Genomic DNA, 16,115 nt, shown 5'->3' on the forward strand with positions numbered 1-16,115 from the left:
AGTAATATAGGCTGGATGTGAGGTCTGTGTGTCTCTCCCAGTAATATAGGCTGGATGTGAGGTCTGTGTGTCTCCCCCAGTAATGTAGGCTGGATGTGAGGTCTGTGTGTCTCTCCGAGTAATATAGGCTGGATGTGAGCTCTGTGTGTCTCTCCCAGTAATATAGGCTGGATGTGAGGTCTGTGTGTCTCCCCCAGTAATATAGGCTGGATGTGAGGTCTGTGCGTCTCTCTCAGTAATATAGGCTGGATGTGAGGTCTGTGTGTCTCTCCCAGTAATATAGACTGGATGTGAGGTCTGTGTCTCTTCCAGTAATATAGGCTGGATGTGAGGTCTGTGTGTCTCCCCCAGTAATATAGACTGGATGTGAGCTCTGTGTGTCTCTCCCAGTAATATAGGCTGGATGTGAGGTATCCGTGTCTCTCCCAGTAAAATAGGCTGGATGTGAGTTCTGTGTCTCTCTCCCAATAATATAGGCTGGATATGAGGTCTGTGTGTCTCCCCCAGTAATATAGACTGGATGTGAGATCTGTGTGTATCTCCCAGTAATTTAGGCTGGATGTGAGGTATGTGTGTCTCTCCCAGTAATATAGGCTGGATGTAAGGTCTGTGTGTCTCTCCCAGTAATATAGGCTGGATGTGAGGTCTATGTGTCTCTCCCAGTAATATAGGCTGGATGTGAGGTCTGTGTGTCTCCCCCAGTAATGTAGGCTGGATGTGAGGTCTGTGTGTCTCCCCCAGTAATGTAGGCTGGATGTGAGGTCTGTGTGTCTCCCCCAGTAATGTAGGCTGGATGTGAGGTCTGTGTGTCTCTCCCAGTAATATAGGCTGGATGTGAGGTCTGTGTGTCTCTCCCAGTAATATAGGCTGGATGTGAGGTCTGTGTGTCTCCCCCAGTAATATAGGCTGGATGTGAGGTCTGTGCGTCTCTCTCAGTAATATAGGCTGGATGTGAGGTCGGTGTGTCTCTCCCAGTAATATAGACTGGATGTGAGGTCTGTGTCTCTTCCAATAATATAGGCTGGATGTGAGGTCTGTGTGTCTCTCCCAGTAATATAGGCTGGATGTGAGTTCTGTGCATTTCCCCAAGCAATGTAGGCTGGATGTGAGCTCTGGGTGTCTCTCCCAGTAATATAGGCTGGATGTGAGGTCTGTGTGTTTCCACCAGTAATATAGGCTGGATGTGAGGTTTGTGTGTCTCTCCCAGTAATATAGGCTGGATGTGAGCTCTGTGTGTCTCCCCCAGTAATATAGGCTGGATGTGAGATCTGTGTGTCTCCCCCAGTAATATAGGCTGGATGTGAGGTCTGTGCGTCTCTCCCAGTAATATAGGCTGGATGTGAGGTCTGTGTGTCTCTTTCAGTAATATAGGCTGGATGTGAGATCTGTGTGTCTCCCCCAGTAATATAGGCTGGATGTGAGGTCTGTGTCTCTCTCCCAGTAATATAGGCTAGATGTGAGGTCTGTGTGTCTCTACCAGTAATATAGGCTGGATGTGAGGTCTGTCTCTTTCAGTTATATAGGCTGGATGTGAGATCTGTGTGTCTCTCCCAGTAATATAGGCTGGATGTGAGGTCTATGTGTCTCCCCCAGTAATGTAGGCTGGATGTGAGGTCTGTGTGTCTCCCCCAGTAATGTAGGCTGGATGTGAGGTCTGTGTGTGTCTCCCAGTAATATAGACTGTATGTGAGCTCTGTGTGTCTCTCCCAGTAATATAGGCTGGATGTGAGGTCTATGTGTCTCCCCCAGTAATGTAGGCTGGATGTGAGGTCTGTGTGTCTCCCCCAGTAATGTAGGCTGGATGTGAGGTCTGTGTGTCTCTCCCAGTAATATAGGCTGGATGTGAGCTCTGTGCGTCTCTCCCAGTAATATAGGCTGGATGTGAGGTCGGTGTGTCTCTTTCAGTAATATAGGCTGGATGTGAGATCTGTGTGTCTCTCCCAGTAATATAGGCTGGATATGAGGTCTGTGTGTCTCTTCCAGTAATGTAGGCTGGATGTGAGGTCTGTGTGTGTCTCCCAGTAATATAGACTGTATGTGAGCTCTGTGTGTCTCTTCCAGTAATATAGGCTGGATGTGAGGTCTGTGTGTCTCTTCCAGTAATATAGGCTGGATGTGAGGTCTGTATGTTTCCCCCAGTAATATAGGCTGGATGTGAGGTCTGTTTGTTTCTCCCAGTAATATAGGCTGGATGTGAGGTCTGTGTGTCTCTCCCAGTAATATAGGCTGGATGTGAGCTCTGTGTGTCTCTCCGAGTAATATAGGCTGGATGTGAGGTCTGTGTGTCTCCCCCAGTAATATAGGCTGGATGTGAGGTCTGTGTGTCTCTCTCAGTAATATAGGCTGGATGTGAGGTCTGTGTGTCTCTCCCAGTAATATAGACTGGATGTGAGGTCTGTGTGTCTCTCTCAGTAATATAGGCTGGATGTGAGGTCTGTGTGTCTCTCTCAGTAATATAGGCTGGATGTGAGGTCTGTGTGTCTCTCCCAGTAATATAGACTGGATGTGAGGTCTGTGTGTCTCTTTCAGTAATATAGGCTGGATGTGAGATTTGTGTGTCTCCCCCAGTAATATAGGCTGGATGTGAGGTCTGTGCGTCTCTCTCAGTAATATAGGCTGGATGTGAGGTCTGTGTGTCTCTCCCAGTAATATAGACTGGATGTGAGGTCTGTGTCTCTTCTAGTAATATAGACTGGATGTGAGGTCTGTGTCTCTTCCAGTAATATAGGCTGGATGTGAGGTCTGTGTGTCTCTCCCAGTAATATAGGCTGGATGTGAGCTCTGTGCATCTCCCCAAGCAATATAGGCTGGATGTGAGGTCTGTGTGTGTCTCCCAGTAATATAGACTGGATGTGAGGTCTGTGTGTCTCTCCCAGTAATATAGGCTGGATGTGAGCTCTGTGTGTCTCCCCCAGTAATATAGGCTGGATGTGAGATCTGTGTGTCTCCCCCAGTAATATAGGCTGGATGTGAGGTCTGTGCGTCTCTCCCAGTAATATAGGCTGGATGTGAGGTCTGTGTGTCTCTTTCAGTAATATAGGCTGGATGTGAGATTTGTGTGTCTCCCCCAGTAATATAGGCTGGATGTGAGGTCTGTGTGTCTCTCCCAGTAATATAGGCTAGATGTGAGGTCTGTGTCTCCCCTAGTAATTGTAGCATCCCTGGCAGCGTGCTTGCATGGTGCACGACTTCCCACCATGCAAGACCGCAATCTTACCTGTCAGTCCATGCTGCACTCTTTGCTCCAGTACCTGCTGTGTCCATGTCTCTTGTCTGATTGCTTAGGGCGTCAGCGCGGCTTTCTGCTTGTTTCTTATAGCTACTGTGTGCACAGTCCTAATGCGTCCCCAGCCTATTGCTGTGAGTCACTGGATGCTTAATCCCCCTCCACCCAGTAGGAGTGGCCTGAGCAACACTTTCCATCTGTGTGTTTCTTGCAACTTAGTTGCCAGGTCCTGTCCTGACTCTAGTCTGTTTCTGCCACCCTGGGGGCTGAGTTCCCAGGCTCGTTCCTGTATCTTGTTCCTGGTTCAGGCCCTGTCTGAACAATGTCCTAGTCCATTACTTGTTTGTCTCTATGTCTGTATCTTCCCTTTTTCCTGCAGTATCTGAACCTGCACCTAACTCCAACTCATTGTCTCTATACTTCTGTTTGTGAGTTTTGTGTCCACTCGCTACTTCATTGCAAGTACCTTGTGTGTATCTGGTTCTGCTGTTCTGTTTCCCTGCCTCTGTATCTAACTCGTGTGTTCCAGTTATCTTCTTGTGTTCTCCAGTCTGTTCCATGTGAACAGATCCCTGTCCTGTCTACAGCATCTGCGGGTTTTGCTTTGCTCTGCTTGCTCACCACACCTGTGGTTTTGCTCTGCTTTGCTTGTTCACCGCATCTGGGGGTTTTGCTCTGCTTTGCTTGTTCACCGCATCTGCGGGTTTTGCTCTGCTTTGCTTGTTCACCGCATCTGCGGGTTTTGCTCTGCTTTGCTTGTTCACCGCATCCGCGGGATTTGCTCTGCTTTGCTTGTTCACCGCATCTGCGGTTTTGCTCTGCTTTGCTTGTTCATCGCATCTGCGGGTTTTGCTCTGCTTTGCTTGTTGACTGCATCTGTGGGTTTTGCTCTGCTTTGCTTGTTCACCGCATCTGCGGGTTTTGCTCTGCTTTGCTTGTTCACCGCATCTGCGGATTTTGCTCTGCTTTGCTTGTTCACCGCATCTGCGGTTTTGCTCTGCTTTGCTTGTTCACCGCATCTGCGGGTTTTCCTTTGCTTGTTCACTGCATCTGCGGGTTTTGCTTCGCTCTGCTTGTCTACCGCACCTGCGGCTCTGTTCCTGCATCCCAGTCTGTACTGGTCCCTATCCTGCCTACGTTCCTACTTGCCAGTACCCGCCTGTCTGCATGTTAGCTGTGCCTGCCTGTGCCCACCTGTCTGCATGCCAGCCGTGCCTGCCAGTGCCCACCTGTCTGCATACCAGCCGTGCCTGTCAATATCCACCTGTCTGCATACCAGCCGTGCCTGCCAGTACCCACCAGTCAATATGCCAGTTTAACCTGCCTGCTCCTGCATTCCCCGATGTGGGTCAACAGCTGTGACGGGGGTCTGACCTGGAGTAGCACCTGGTCCCTCTGCTCGGTTCCTCTCTGGTTCACGGAGTCGACTGAGCCGCTGTGCGACCTTGGTCGGATCGGGCTAATACTTAGCTACGCCCCCCCAGGCGCTCCTCGGTTCATGGTACAGTGGGATCACTAATCACGCTCACGCTAGTCAGTCCGGGCGCGAGCGTAACAGAAATATAGACTGGATGTGAGGTCTGAGTCACTCCCAGTAATATAGGCTGGATGTGAGGTCTGTGTCTCCCCTAGTAATATAGGCTGGATGTGAGGTCTGTGTCTCTCCCAGTAATATAGGCTGGATGTGAGGTCTGTGTGTCTCTCCCATTAATATAGGCTGGATGTGAGGTCTGTGTGTCTCTCCCATTAATATAGGCTGGATGTGAGGTCTGTGTGTCTCTCCCAGTAATATAGGCTGGATGTGAGGTCTGTGTGTCTCCCCTAGTAATATAGGCTGGATGTGAGGTCTGTGTCTCCCCCAGTAATATAAGCTGGATGTGAGGTCTGTGTGTCTCTCCCAGTAATATAGACTAGATGTGAGGTCTGTGTGTCTCTCCCAGTAATTTAGGCTGGATGTGAGGTCTGTGTGTCTCCCCCAGTAATATAGACTGGATGTGAGCTCTGTGTGTCTCTACCAGTAATATAGGCTGAATGTGAGGTCTGTGTGTGTCTCCCAGTAACATAGGCTGGATGTGAGGTCTGTGTGTCTCCCCCAGTAATGTAGGCTGGATGTGAGGTCTGTGTGTCTCTCCCAGTAATATAGGCTGGATGTGAGGTCTGTGTGTCTCTCCTGGTAATATAGGCTGGATGTGAGGTCTGTGTGTCTCCCCCAGTAATACAGGCTGGATGTGAGGTCTGTGCGTCTATCTCAGTAATATAGGCTGGATGTGAGGTCTGTGTCTCTTCCAGTAATATAGGCTGGATGTGAGGTCTGTGTGTCTCTCCCAGTAATATAGGCTGGATGTGAGGTCTGTGTCTCTTCCAGTAATATAGGCTGGATGTGAGGTCTGTGTGTCTCTCCCAGTAATATAGGCTGGATGTGAGCTCTGTGCATCTCCCCAAGCAATATAGGCTGGGTGTGAGGTCTGTGTCTCTCCCAGTAATATAGGCTGGATGTGAGCTCTGGGTGTCTCTCCCAGTTTTATAGGCTGGATGTGAGGTCTGTGTGTTTCCCCCAGTAATATAGGCTGGATGTGAGGTTTGTGTGTCTCTCCCAGTAATATAGGCTGGATGTCAGCTCTGTGCGTCTCTCCCAGTAATATAGGCTGGATGTGAGGTCGGTGCGTCTCTTTCAGTAATATAGGCTGGATGTGAGGTCGGTGTGTCTCTCCCAGTAATATAGGCTGGATGTGAGGTCTGTGTGTCTCTTCCAGTAATATAGGCTGGATGTGAGGTCTGTGTGTGTCTCCCAGTAATATAGACTGTATGTGAGCTCTGTGTGTCTCTTCCAGTAATATAGGCTGGATGTGAGGTCTGTGTGTCTCTTCCAGTAATATAGGCTGGATGTGAGGTCTTTGTGTTTCCCCCAGTAATATAGGCTGGATGTGAGGTCTGTTTGTTTCTCCCAGTAATATAGGCTGGATGTGAGGTCTGTGTGTCTCTCCCAATAATATAGGCTGGATGTGAGCTCTGTGTGTCTCTCCGAGTAATATAGGCTGGATGTGAGGTCTGTGTGTCTCCCCCAGTAATATAGGCTGGATGTGAGGTCTGTGCGTCTCAGTAATATAGGCTGGATGTGAGGTCTGTGTGTCTCTCACAGTAATATAGACTGGATGTGAGGTCTGTGTCTCTTCCAGTAGTATAGGCTGGATGTGAGGTCTGTGTGTCTCTCCCAGTAATATAGGCTGGATGTGAGCTCTGTGCATCTCCCCAAGCAATATAGGCTGGATGTGAGGTCTGTGTGTGTCTCCATGTAATAGAGGCTGGATGTGAGGTCTGTGTCTCTCTCCCAGTAATATAGGCTGGATGTGAGGTCTGTGTGTTTCCCCCAGTAATATAGCTGGATGTGAGGTTTGTGTGTCTCTCCCAGTAATATAGGCTGGATGTGAGCTCTGTGTGTCTCCCCCAGTAATATAGGCTGGATGTGAGATCTGTGTGTCTCCCCCAGTAATATAGGCTGGATGTGAGGTCTGTGCGTCTCTCCCAGTAATATAGGCTGGATGTGAGGTCTGTGTGTCTCTTTCAGTAATATAGGCTGGATGTGAGATTAGTGTGTCTCCCCCAGTAATATAGGCTGGATGTGAGGTCTGTGCGTCTCTCTAAGTAATATAGGCTGGATGTGAGGTCTGTGTTTCTCTCCCAGTAATATAGGCTGGATGTGAGCTCTGTGCATCTCCCCAAGCAATATAGGCTGGATGTGAGGTCTGTGTGTGTCTCCCAGTAATATAGGCTGGATGTGAGCTCTGTGTGTCTCCCCCAGTAATATAGGCTGGATGTGAGATCTGTGTGTCTCCCCCAGTAATATAGGCTGGATGTGAGGTCTGTGTCTCCCCTAGTAATTGTAACATCCCTGGCAGCGTGCTTGCATGGTGCACCACTTCCCACCATGCAAGACCGCAATCTTACCTGTCAGTCCATGCTGCACTCTTTGCTCCAGTACCTGCTGTGTCCATGTCTCTTGTCTGATTGCTTAGGGCGTCAGCGCGGCTTTCTGCTTGTTTCTTATAGCTAGTGTGTGCACAGTCCTAATGCGTCCCCAGCCTATTGCTGTGAGTCACTGGATACTTAATCCCCCTCCACCCAGTAGGAGGGGCCTGAGCAACACTTTCCATCTGTGTGTTTCTTGCAACTTAGTTGCCAGGTCCTGTCCTGACTCTAGTCTGTTTCTGCCACCCTGGGGGCTGAGTTCCCAGGCTCGTTCCTGGTTCAGGCCCTGTCTGAACAATGTCCTAGTCCATTACGTGTTTGTCTCTATGTCTGTATCTTCCCTTTTTCCTGCAGTATCTGAACCTGCACCTAACTCCAACTCATTGTCTCTATACTTATGTTTGTGAGTTTTATGTCCACTCGCTACTTCATTGCAAGTACCTTGTGTGTATCTGGTTCTGCTCATTCTGTTTCCCTGCCTCTGTATCTAACTCGTGTGTTCCAGTTATCTTTTTGTGTTCTCCAGTCTGTTCCATGTGAACAGATCCCTGTCCTGTCTACAGCATCTGCGGGTTTTGCTCTGCTTTGTTTGCTCACCACACCTGTGGTTTTGCTCTGCTTTGCTTGTTCACCGCATCTGCGGGTTTTGCTCTGCTTTGCTTGTTCACCGCATCTGCGGGTTCTGCTCTGCTTTGCTTGTTCACCGCATCTGCGGGTTTTGCTCTGCTTTGCTTGTTCACCGCATCTGCGGGTTTTGCTCTGCTTTGCTTGTTCACCGCATCTGCGGGTTTTGCTCTGCTTTGCTTGTTCACCGCATCTGCGGTTTTGCTCTGCTTTGCTTGTTCACCGCATCTGCGGGTTTTGCTTGGCTTGTTCACCGCATCTGCGGGTTTTGCTTCGCTCTGCTTGTCTACCGCACCAGAGGCTCTGTTCCTGCATCCCAGTCTGTACTGGTCCCTATCCTGCCTACGTTCCAACTTGCCAGTACCCGCCTGTCTGCATGATAGCTGTGCCTGCCTGTGCCCACCTGTCTGCATGCCAGCCGTGCCTGCCAGTGCCCACCTGTCTGCATACCAGCCGTGCCTGTCAATATCCACCTGTCTGCATACCAGCCGTGCCTGCCAGTACCCACCAGTTAATATGCCAGTTTAACCTGCCTGTTCCTGCATTCCCCGATGTGGGTCAACAGCTGTGACGGGGGTCTGACCCGGAGTAGCACCTGGTCCCTCTGCTCGGTTCCTCTCTGGTTCACGGAGTCGACTGAGGCGCTGTGCGACCTTGGTCGGATCGGGTTAATACTTAGCTAGGCCCCCCCAGGCGCTCCTCGGTTCATGGTACAGTGGGATCACTAATCACGCTAGTCAGTCCAGGCGCGAGCGTAACAGTAATATAGGCTGGATGTGAGGTCTGTGTCTCTCCCAGTAATATAGGCTGGATGTGAGGTCTGTGTCTCCCCTAGTAATATAGGCTGGATGTGAGGTCTGTGTCTCCCCCAGTAATATAAGCTGGATGTGAGGTCTGTGTGTCTCTCCCAGTAATATAGACTAGATGCGAGGTCTGTGTGTATCTCCCAGTAATATAGGCTGGATGTGAGGTCTGTGTGTCTCTCCCAGTAATATAGGCTGGATGTGAGGTCTGTGTGTCTCTCCCAGTAATATAGGCTGGATGTGAGGTCTGTGCGTCTCTCTCAGTAATATAGGCTGGATGTGAGGTCTGTGTGTCTCTCCCAGTAATATAGACTGGATGTGAGGTCTGTGTCTCTCCCAGTAATATAGGCTGGATGTGAGCTCTGTGCATCTCCCCAAGCAATATAGGCTGGGTGTGAGGTCTGTGTCTCTCCCAGTAATATAGGCTGGATGTGAGGTCTGTGTCTCCCCTAGTAATATAGGCTGGATGTGAGGTCTGTGTCTCCCCCAGTAATATAAGCTGGATGCGAGGTCTGTGTGTATCTCCCAGTAATATAGGCTGGATGTGAGGTCTGTGTGTCTCTCCCAGTAATATAGGCTGGATGTGAGGTCTGTGTGTCTCTCCCAGTAATATAGGCTGGATGTGAGGTCTGTGCGTCTCTCTCAGTAATATAGGCTGGATGTGAGCTCTGGGTGTCTCTCCCAGTTTTATAGGCTGGATGTAACGTCTGTGTGTTTCCCCCAGTAATATAGGCTGGATGTGAGGTTTGTGTGTCTCTCCCAGTAATATAGGCTGGATGTGAGCTCTGTGCGTCTCTCCCAGTAATATAGGCTGGATGTGAGGTCGGTGTGTCTCTTTCAGTAATATAGGCAGGATGTGAGATCTGTGTTTCTCTCCCAGTAATATAGGCTGGATGTGAGGTCTGTGTGTCTCTTCCAGTAATATAGGCTGGATGTGAGCTCTGTGTGTGTCTCCCAGTAATATAGACTGGATGTGAGGTCGGTGTGTCTCTTTCAGTAATATAGGCAGGATGTGAGATCTGTGTGTCTCTCCCAGTAATATAGGCTGGATGTGAGGTCTGTGTGTCTCCCAGTAATATAGACTGTATGTGAGCTCTGTGTGTCTCTTCCAGTAATATAGGCAGGATGTGAGCTCTGTGTGTCTCTTCCAGTAATATAGGCTGGATGTGAGCTCTGTGTGTCTCTTCCAGTAATATAGGCTGGATGTGAGGTCTGTGTGTTTCCCCCAGTAATATAGGCTGGATGTGAGGTCTGTTTGTTTCTCCCAGTAATATAGGCTGGATGTGAGGTCTGTGTGTCTCTCCCAGTAATATAGGCTGGATGTGAGCTCTGTGTGTCTCTCCGAGTAACATAGGCTGGATGTGAGCTCTGTGTGTCTCTCCCAGTAATATAGACTGGATGTGAGGTCTGTGTGTCTCTCCCAGTAATATAGGCTGGATGTGAGGTCTATGTCTCCCAGTAATGTAGGCTGGATGTGAGGTCTATGTCTCCCAGTAATGTAGGCTGGATGTGAGGGCTGTGTGTCTCTCACAGTAATATAGGCTGGATGTGAGGTCTGTGTGTCTCCCCCAGTAATTTAGGCAGGATGTGAGACCTGTGTCTCTCCCAGTAATATAGGCTGGATGTGAGGTCTATGTGTCTCTCCCCGTAATAAAGGCTGGATGTGAGGTCTGTGTGTCTCTCCCAGTAATATAGGCTGGATGTGAGGTCTATGTGTCTCCCCCAGTAATGTAGGCTGGATGTGAGGTCTGTGTGTCTCTCCCAGTAATATAGGCTGGACGTGAGGTCTGTGTGTCTCTCCCAGTAATATAGGCTGGATGTGAGGTCTGTGTGTCTCTCCCAGTAATATAGGCTGGATGTGAGGTCTGTGTGTCTCCCCCAGTAATATAGGCTGGATGTGAGGTCTGTGCGTCTCTCTCAGTAATATAGGCTGGATGTGAGGTCTGTGTGTCTCTCCCAGTAACATAGACTGGATGTGAGGTCTGTGTCTCTTCCAGTAAAATAGGCTGGATGTGAGGTCTGTGTGTCTCTCCCAGTAATATAGGCTGGATGTGAGGTCTGTGTGTCTCTCCCAGTAATATAGACTGGATGTGAGGTCTGTGTGTCTCTCCCAGTAATATAGGCTGGATGTGAGGTCTATGTCTCCCAGTAATATAGGCTGGATGTGAGGTCTGTGTGTCTCTCCCAGTAATATAGGCTGGATGTGAGGTCTGTGTGTCTCCCCCAGTAATATAGGCTGGATGTGAGCTCTGTGTGTCTCCCCCAGTAATATAGGCTGGAGGTGAGGTCTGTGCGTCTCTCCCAGTAATATAGGCTGCATGTGAGGTCTGTGTGTCTCTTTCAGTAATATAGGCTGGATGTGAGATCTGTGTGTCTCCCCCAGTAATATAGGCTGAATGTGAGGTCTGTGCATCTCTCCCAGTAATAAAGGCTGGATGTGAGGTCTGTGTGTCTCTCCCAGTAATATAGGCTGGATGTGAGGTCTGTCTGTCTCTTTCAGTAATATAGGCTGGATGTGAGATCTGTGTGTCTCTCCCAGTAATATAGGCTGGATGTGAGGTCTGTGTGTCTCTTCCAGTAATATAGGCTGGATGTGAGGTCTGTGTGTCTTTTCCAGTAATATAGAATGGATGTGAGATCTGTGTGTCTCTCCCAGTAATATAGGATGGATGTGAGTTCTGTGTATCTCTTCCAGTAATATAGGCTGGATGTCAGGTCTGTGTGTCTCCCCCAGTAATATAGACTGGATGTGAGATATGTGTGTCTCCCCCGGTAATATAGACTGGATGTGAGATCTGTGTGTCTCTCCCAGTAATTTAGGCTGGATGTGAGGTCTGTGTGTCTCCCCCAGTAATATAGGCTGGATGTGAGATCTGTGTGTCTCCCCCAGTAATATAGGCTGAATGTGAGGTCTGTGCATCTCTCCCAGTAATATAGGCTGGATGTGAGGTCTGTCTGTCTCTTTCAGTAATATAGGCTGGATGTGAGATCTGTGTGTCTCTCCCAGTAATATAGGCTGGATGTGAGGTCTGTCTGTCTCTTCCAGTAATATAGGCTGGAAGTGAGATCTGTGTGTCTCTCCCAGTAATATAGGCTGGATATGGGTTCTGTGTATCTCTTCCAGTAATATAGGCTGGATGTGAGATCTGTGTGTTTCTCCCAGTAATATAGGCTGGATGTGAAATCTGTGTGTTTCTCCCAGTAATATAGGTTGGATGTGAGGTCTGTGTGTCTCTCCCAGTAATATAGGCTGGATGTGAGGTCTGTGTGTCTCTCCCAGTAATATAGGCTGGATGTGAGGTCTGTGTGTCTCTCCCAGTAATATAGGCTGGATGTGAGCTCTGTGTGTCTCTCCCAGTAATATAGGCTGGATGTGAGGTCTGTGTGTGTCCCCCAGTAATATAGGCTGGATGTGAGGTCTGTGTGTCTTTCCCATTAATATAGGCTGGATGTGAGGTCTGTGTGTCTATCCCAGTAATATAGGCTGGATTTGAGGTCTGTATGTCTCTACCAGTAATATAGGCTGGATGTGAGGTCTGTGTGTCTCTCCCAGTAATATAGGCTGTATGTGAGCTCTGTATGTCTCTACCAGTAATATAGGCTGGATGTGAGGTCTGTGTGTCTCTCCCAGTAACATAGGTTGGATGTGAGGTCTGTGTGTCGCTCCCAGTAATATAGGCTGGATGTGAGGTCTGTCTGTCTCTTGCAGTAATATAGGCTGGATTTGAGGTCTGTGTCTCTCTCCCAGTAATATAGGCTGGATGTGAGGTCTGTGTGTGTCTCCCAGTAATATAGGCTGGATGTGAGGTTTGTGTGTCTCTCCCAGTAACATAGGCTGGATGTGAGGTCTGTGTGTGTCTCCCAGTAATATAGGCTGGATGTGAGATCTGTGTCTCTCTCCCAGCAATATAGGCTGGATGTGAGGTGTCTGTCTGTCTCTCCCAATAATATAGGCTGGATGATGGACACAACCCATCTCATCCCAGCACAGATCACAGAGCATGCCCACAACACTCAGCCATAGAGGAGAATAGTCGATGAACACAACCCACCTCATCCCTGCACAGATCACAGAGCATGCCCACAACACTGAGCCATAGAGGAGAATAGGCGATGGACACAACACACCTCATCCCTGCACAGATCACAGAGCATGCCCACAACACTCGGCCATAGAGGAGAATAGGCGATGAACACAACCCACCTCATCCCTGCACAGATCACAGAGCATGCCCACAACACTGAGCCATAGAGGAGAATAGGCGATGAACACAACCCACCTCATCCCTGCACAGATCACAGAGCATGCTCACAACACTCGGCCATAGAGGAGAATAGGCGATGAACACAACCCACCTCATCCCTGCACAGATCACAGAGCATGCCCACAACACTCGGCCATAGAGGAGAATAGGCGATGGACACAACCCACCTCATCCCTGCACAGATCACAGAGCATGCCCACAACACTCGGCCATAGAGGAGAATAGGCGATGAACACAACCCACCTCATCCCTGCACAGATCACAGAGCATGCCCACAACACTCGGCCATAGAGAAGAATAGGCGATGAACACAACCCACCTCATCCCTGCACAGATCACAGAGCATGCCCACAACACTCGGCCATAGAGGAGAATAGGCGATGGACACAACCCACCTCATCCCTGCACAGATCACAGAGCATGCCCACAACACTCGGCCATAGAGGAGAATAGGCGATGAACACAACCCACCTCATCCCTGCACAGATCACAGAGCATGCCCACAACACTCGGCCATAGAGAAGAATAGGCGATGAACACAACCCACCTCATCCCTGCACAGATCACAGAGCATGCCCACAACACTCCGCCATAGAGGAGAATAGGCGATGGACACAACCCACCTCATCCCTGCACAGATCACAGAGCATGCCCACAACACTCGGCCATAGAGAAGAATAGGCGATGAACACAACCCACCTCATCCCTGCACAGATCACAGAGCATGCCCACAACACTCCGCCATAGAGGAGAATAGGCGATGGACACAACCCACCTCATCCCTGCACAGATCACAGAGCATGCCCACAACACTCGGCCATAGAGAAGAATAGGCGATGAACACAACCCACCTCATCCCTGCACAGATCACAGAGCATGCCCACAACACTCGGCCATAGAGAAGAATAGGCGATGAACACAACCCACCTCATCCCTGCACAGATCACAGAGCATGCCCACAACACTCGGCCATAGAGGAGAATAGGCGATGGACACAACTCACCTCATCCCTGCACAGATCACAGAGCATGCCCACAACACTCCGCCATAGAGGAGAATAGGCGATGGACACAACCCACCTCATCCCTGCACAGATCACAGAGCATGCCCACAACACTCGGCCATAGAGGAGAATAGGCGATGAACACAACCCACCTCATCCCTGCACAGATCACAGAGCATGCCCACAACACTCAGCCATAGAGGAGAATAGGCGATGAACACAACCCACCTCATCCCTGCACAGATCACAGAGCATGCCCACAACACTCAGTCATAGAGGAGAATAGGCGATGGACACAACTCACCTCATCCCTGCACAGATCACAGAGCATGCCCACAACACTCGGCCATGGAGGAGAATAGGTGATGAAAACAACCCACCTCATCCCTGCACAGATCACAGAGCATGCCCACAACACTCGGCCATAGAGGAGACTAGTCGATGAACACAACCCACCTCATCCCTGCAAGGATCACACAGCATGCCCACAACACTCGGCCATAGAGGAGAATAGGCGATGAACACAACCCACCTCATCCCTGCACAGATCACAGAGCATGCCCACAACACTCGGCCATAGAGGAGAATAGGCGATGGACACAACCCACCTCATCCCTGCACAGATCACAGAGCATGCCCACAACACTCCGCCATAGAGGAGAATAGGCGATGGACACAACCCACCTCATCCCTGCACAGATCACAGAGCATGCCCACAACACTCCGCCATAGAGGAGAATAGGCGATGAACACAACCCACCTCATCCCTGCACAGATCACAGAGCATGCCCACAACACTCCGCCATAGAGGAGAATAGGCGATGAACACAACTCACCTCATCCCTGCACAGATCACAGAGCATGCCCACAACACTCCGCCATAAAGGAGAATAGGCGATGAACACAACACACCTCATTCCTGCACAGATCACAGAGCATGCCCACAACACTCAGCCATAGAGGAGAATAGGCGATGGACACAACCCACCTCATCCCTGCACAGATCACAGAGCATGCCCACAACACTCGGCCATAGAGGAGAATAGGCGATGGACACAACCCACCTCATCCCTGCACAGATCACAGAGCATGCCCACAACACTCCGCCATAGAGGAGAATAGGTGATGAACACAACCCACCTCATCCCTGCACAGATCACAGAGCATGACCACAACACTCGGCCATAGAGGAGAATAGGCGATGAACACAACCCATTTCATCCCTGCACAGATCACAGAGCATGCCCACAACACTCAGCCATAGAGGAGAATAGGCGATGAACACAACCCACCTCATCCCTGCACAGATCACAGAGCATGCCCACAACACTCAGCCATAGAGAAGAATAGGCGATGAACACAACTCACCTCATCCCTGCACAGATCACAGAGCATGCCCACAACACTCGGCCATAGAGGAGAATAGGCGATGGACACAACCCATCTCATCCCTGCACAGATCACAGAGCATGCCCACAACACTCGGCCATGGAGGAGAATAGGTGATGAAAACAACCCACCTCATCCCTGCACAGATCACAGAGCATGCCCACAACACTCAGCCATAGAGGAGAATAGGTGATGGACACAACCCACCTCATCCCTGCACAGATCACAGAGCATGCCCACAACACTCGGCCATAGAGGAGAATAGGCGATGGACACAACCCATCTCATCCCTGCACAGATCACAGAGCATGCCCACAACACTCGGCCATAGAGGAGAATAGGTGATGAAAACAACCCACCTCATCCCTGCACAGATCACAGAGCATGCCCACAACACTCGGCCATAGAGGAGAATAGGCGATGGACACAACCCATCTCATCCCTGCACAGATCACAGAGCATGCCCACAACACTCGGCCATAGAGGAGAATAGGCGATGAACACAACCCACCTCATCCCTGCACAGATCACAGAGCATGCCCACAACACTCCGCCATAGAGGAGAATAGGCGATGAACACAACCCACCTCATCCCTGCACAGATCACAGAGCATGCCCACAACACTCGGCCATAGAGGAGAATAGGTGATGAAAACAACCCACCTCATCCCTGCACAGATCACAGAGCATGCCCACAACACTCCGCCATAGAGGAGAATAGGCGATGAACACAACCCACCTCATCCCTGCACAGATCACAGAGCATGCCCACAACACTCGGCCATAGAGGAGAATAGGCGATGAACACAACCCACCTCATCCCTGCACAGATCACAGAG

Source organism: Phyllobates terribilis, unplaced genomic scaffold, assembly GCF_046119375.1.
Source record: "Phyllobates terribilis strain yellow unplaced genomic scaffold, ASM4611937v1 Scaffold_3__8_contigs__length_932513732, whole genome shotgun sequence".
Taxonomy (NCBI): Eukaryota; Metazoa; Chordata; class Amphibia; order Anura; family Dendrobatidae; genus Phyllobates; species Phyllobates terribilis.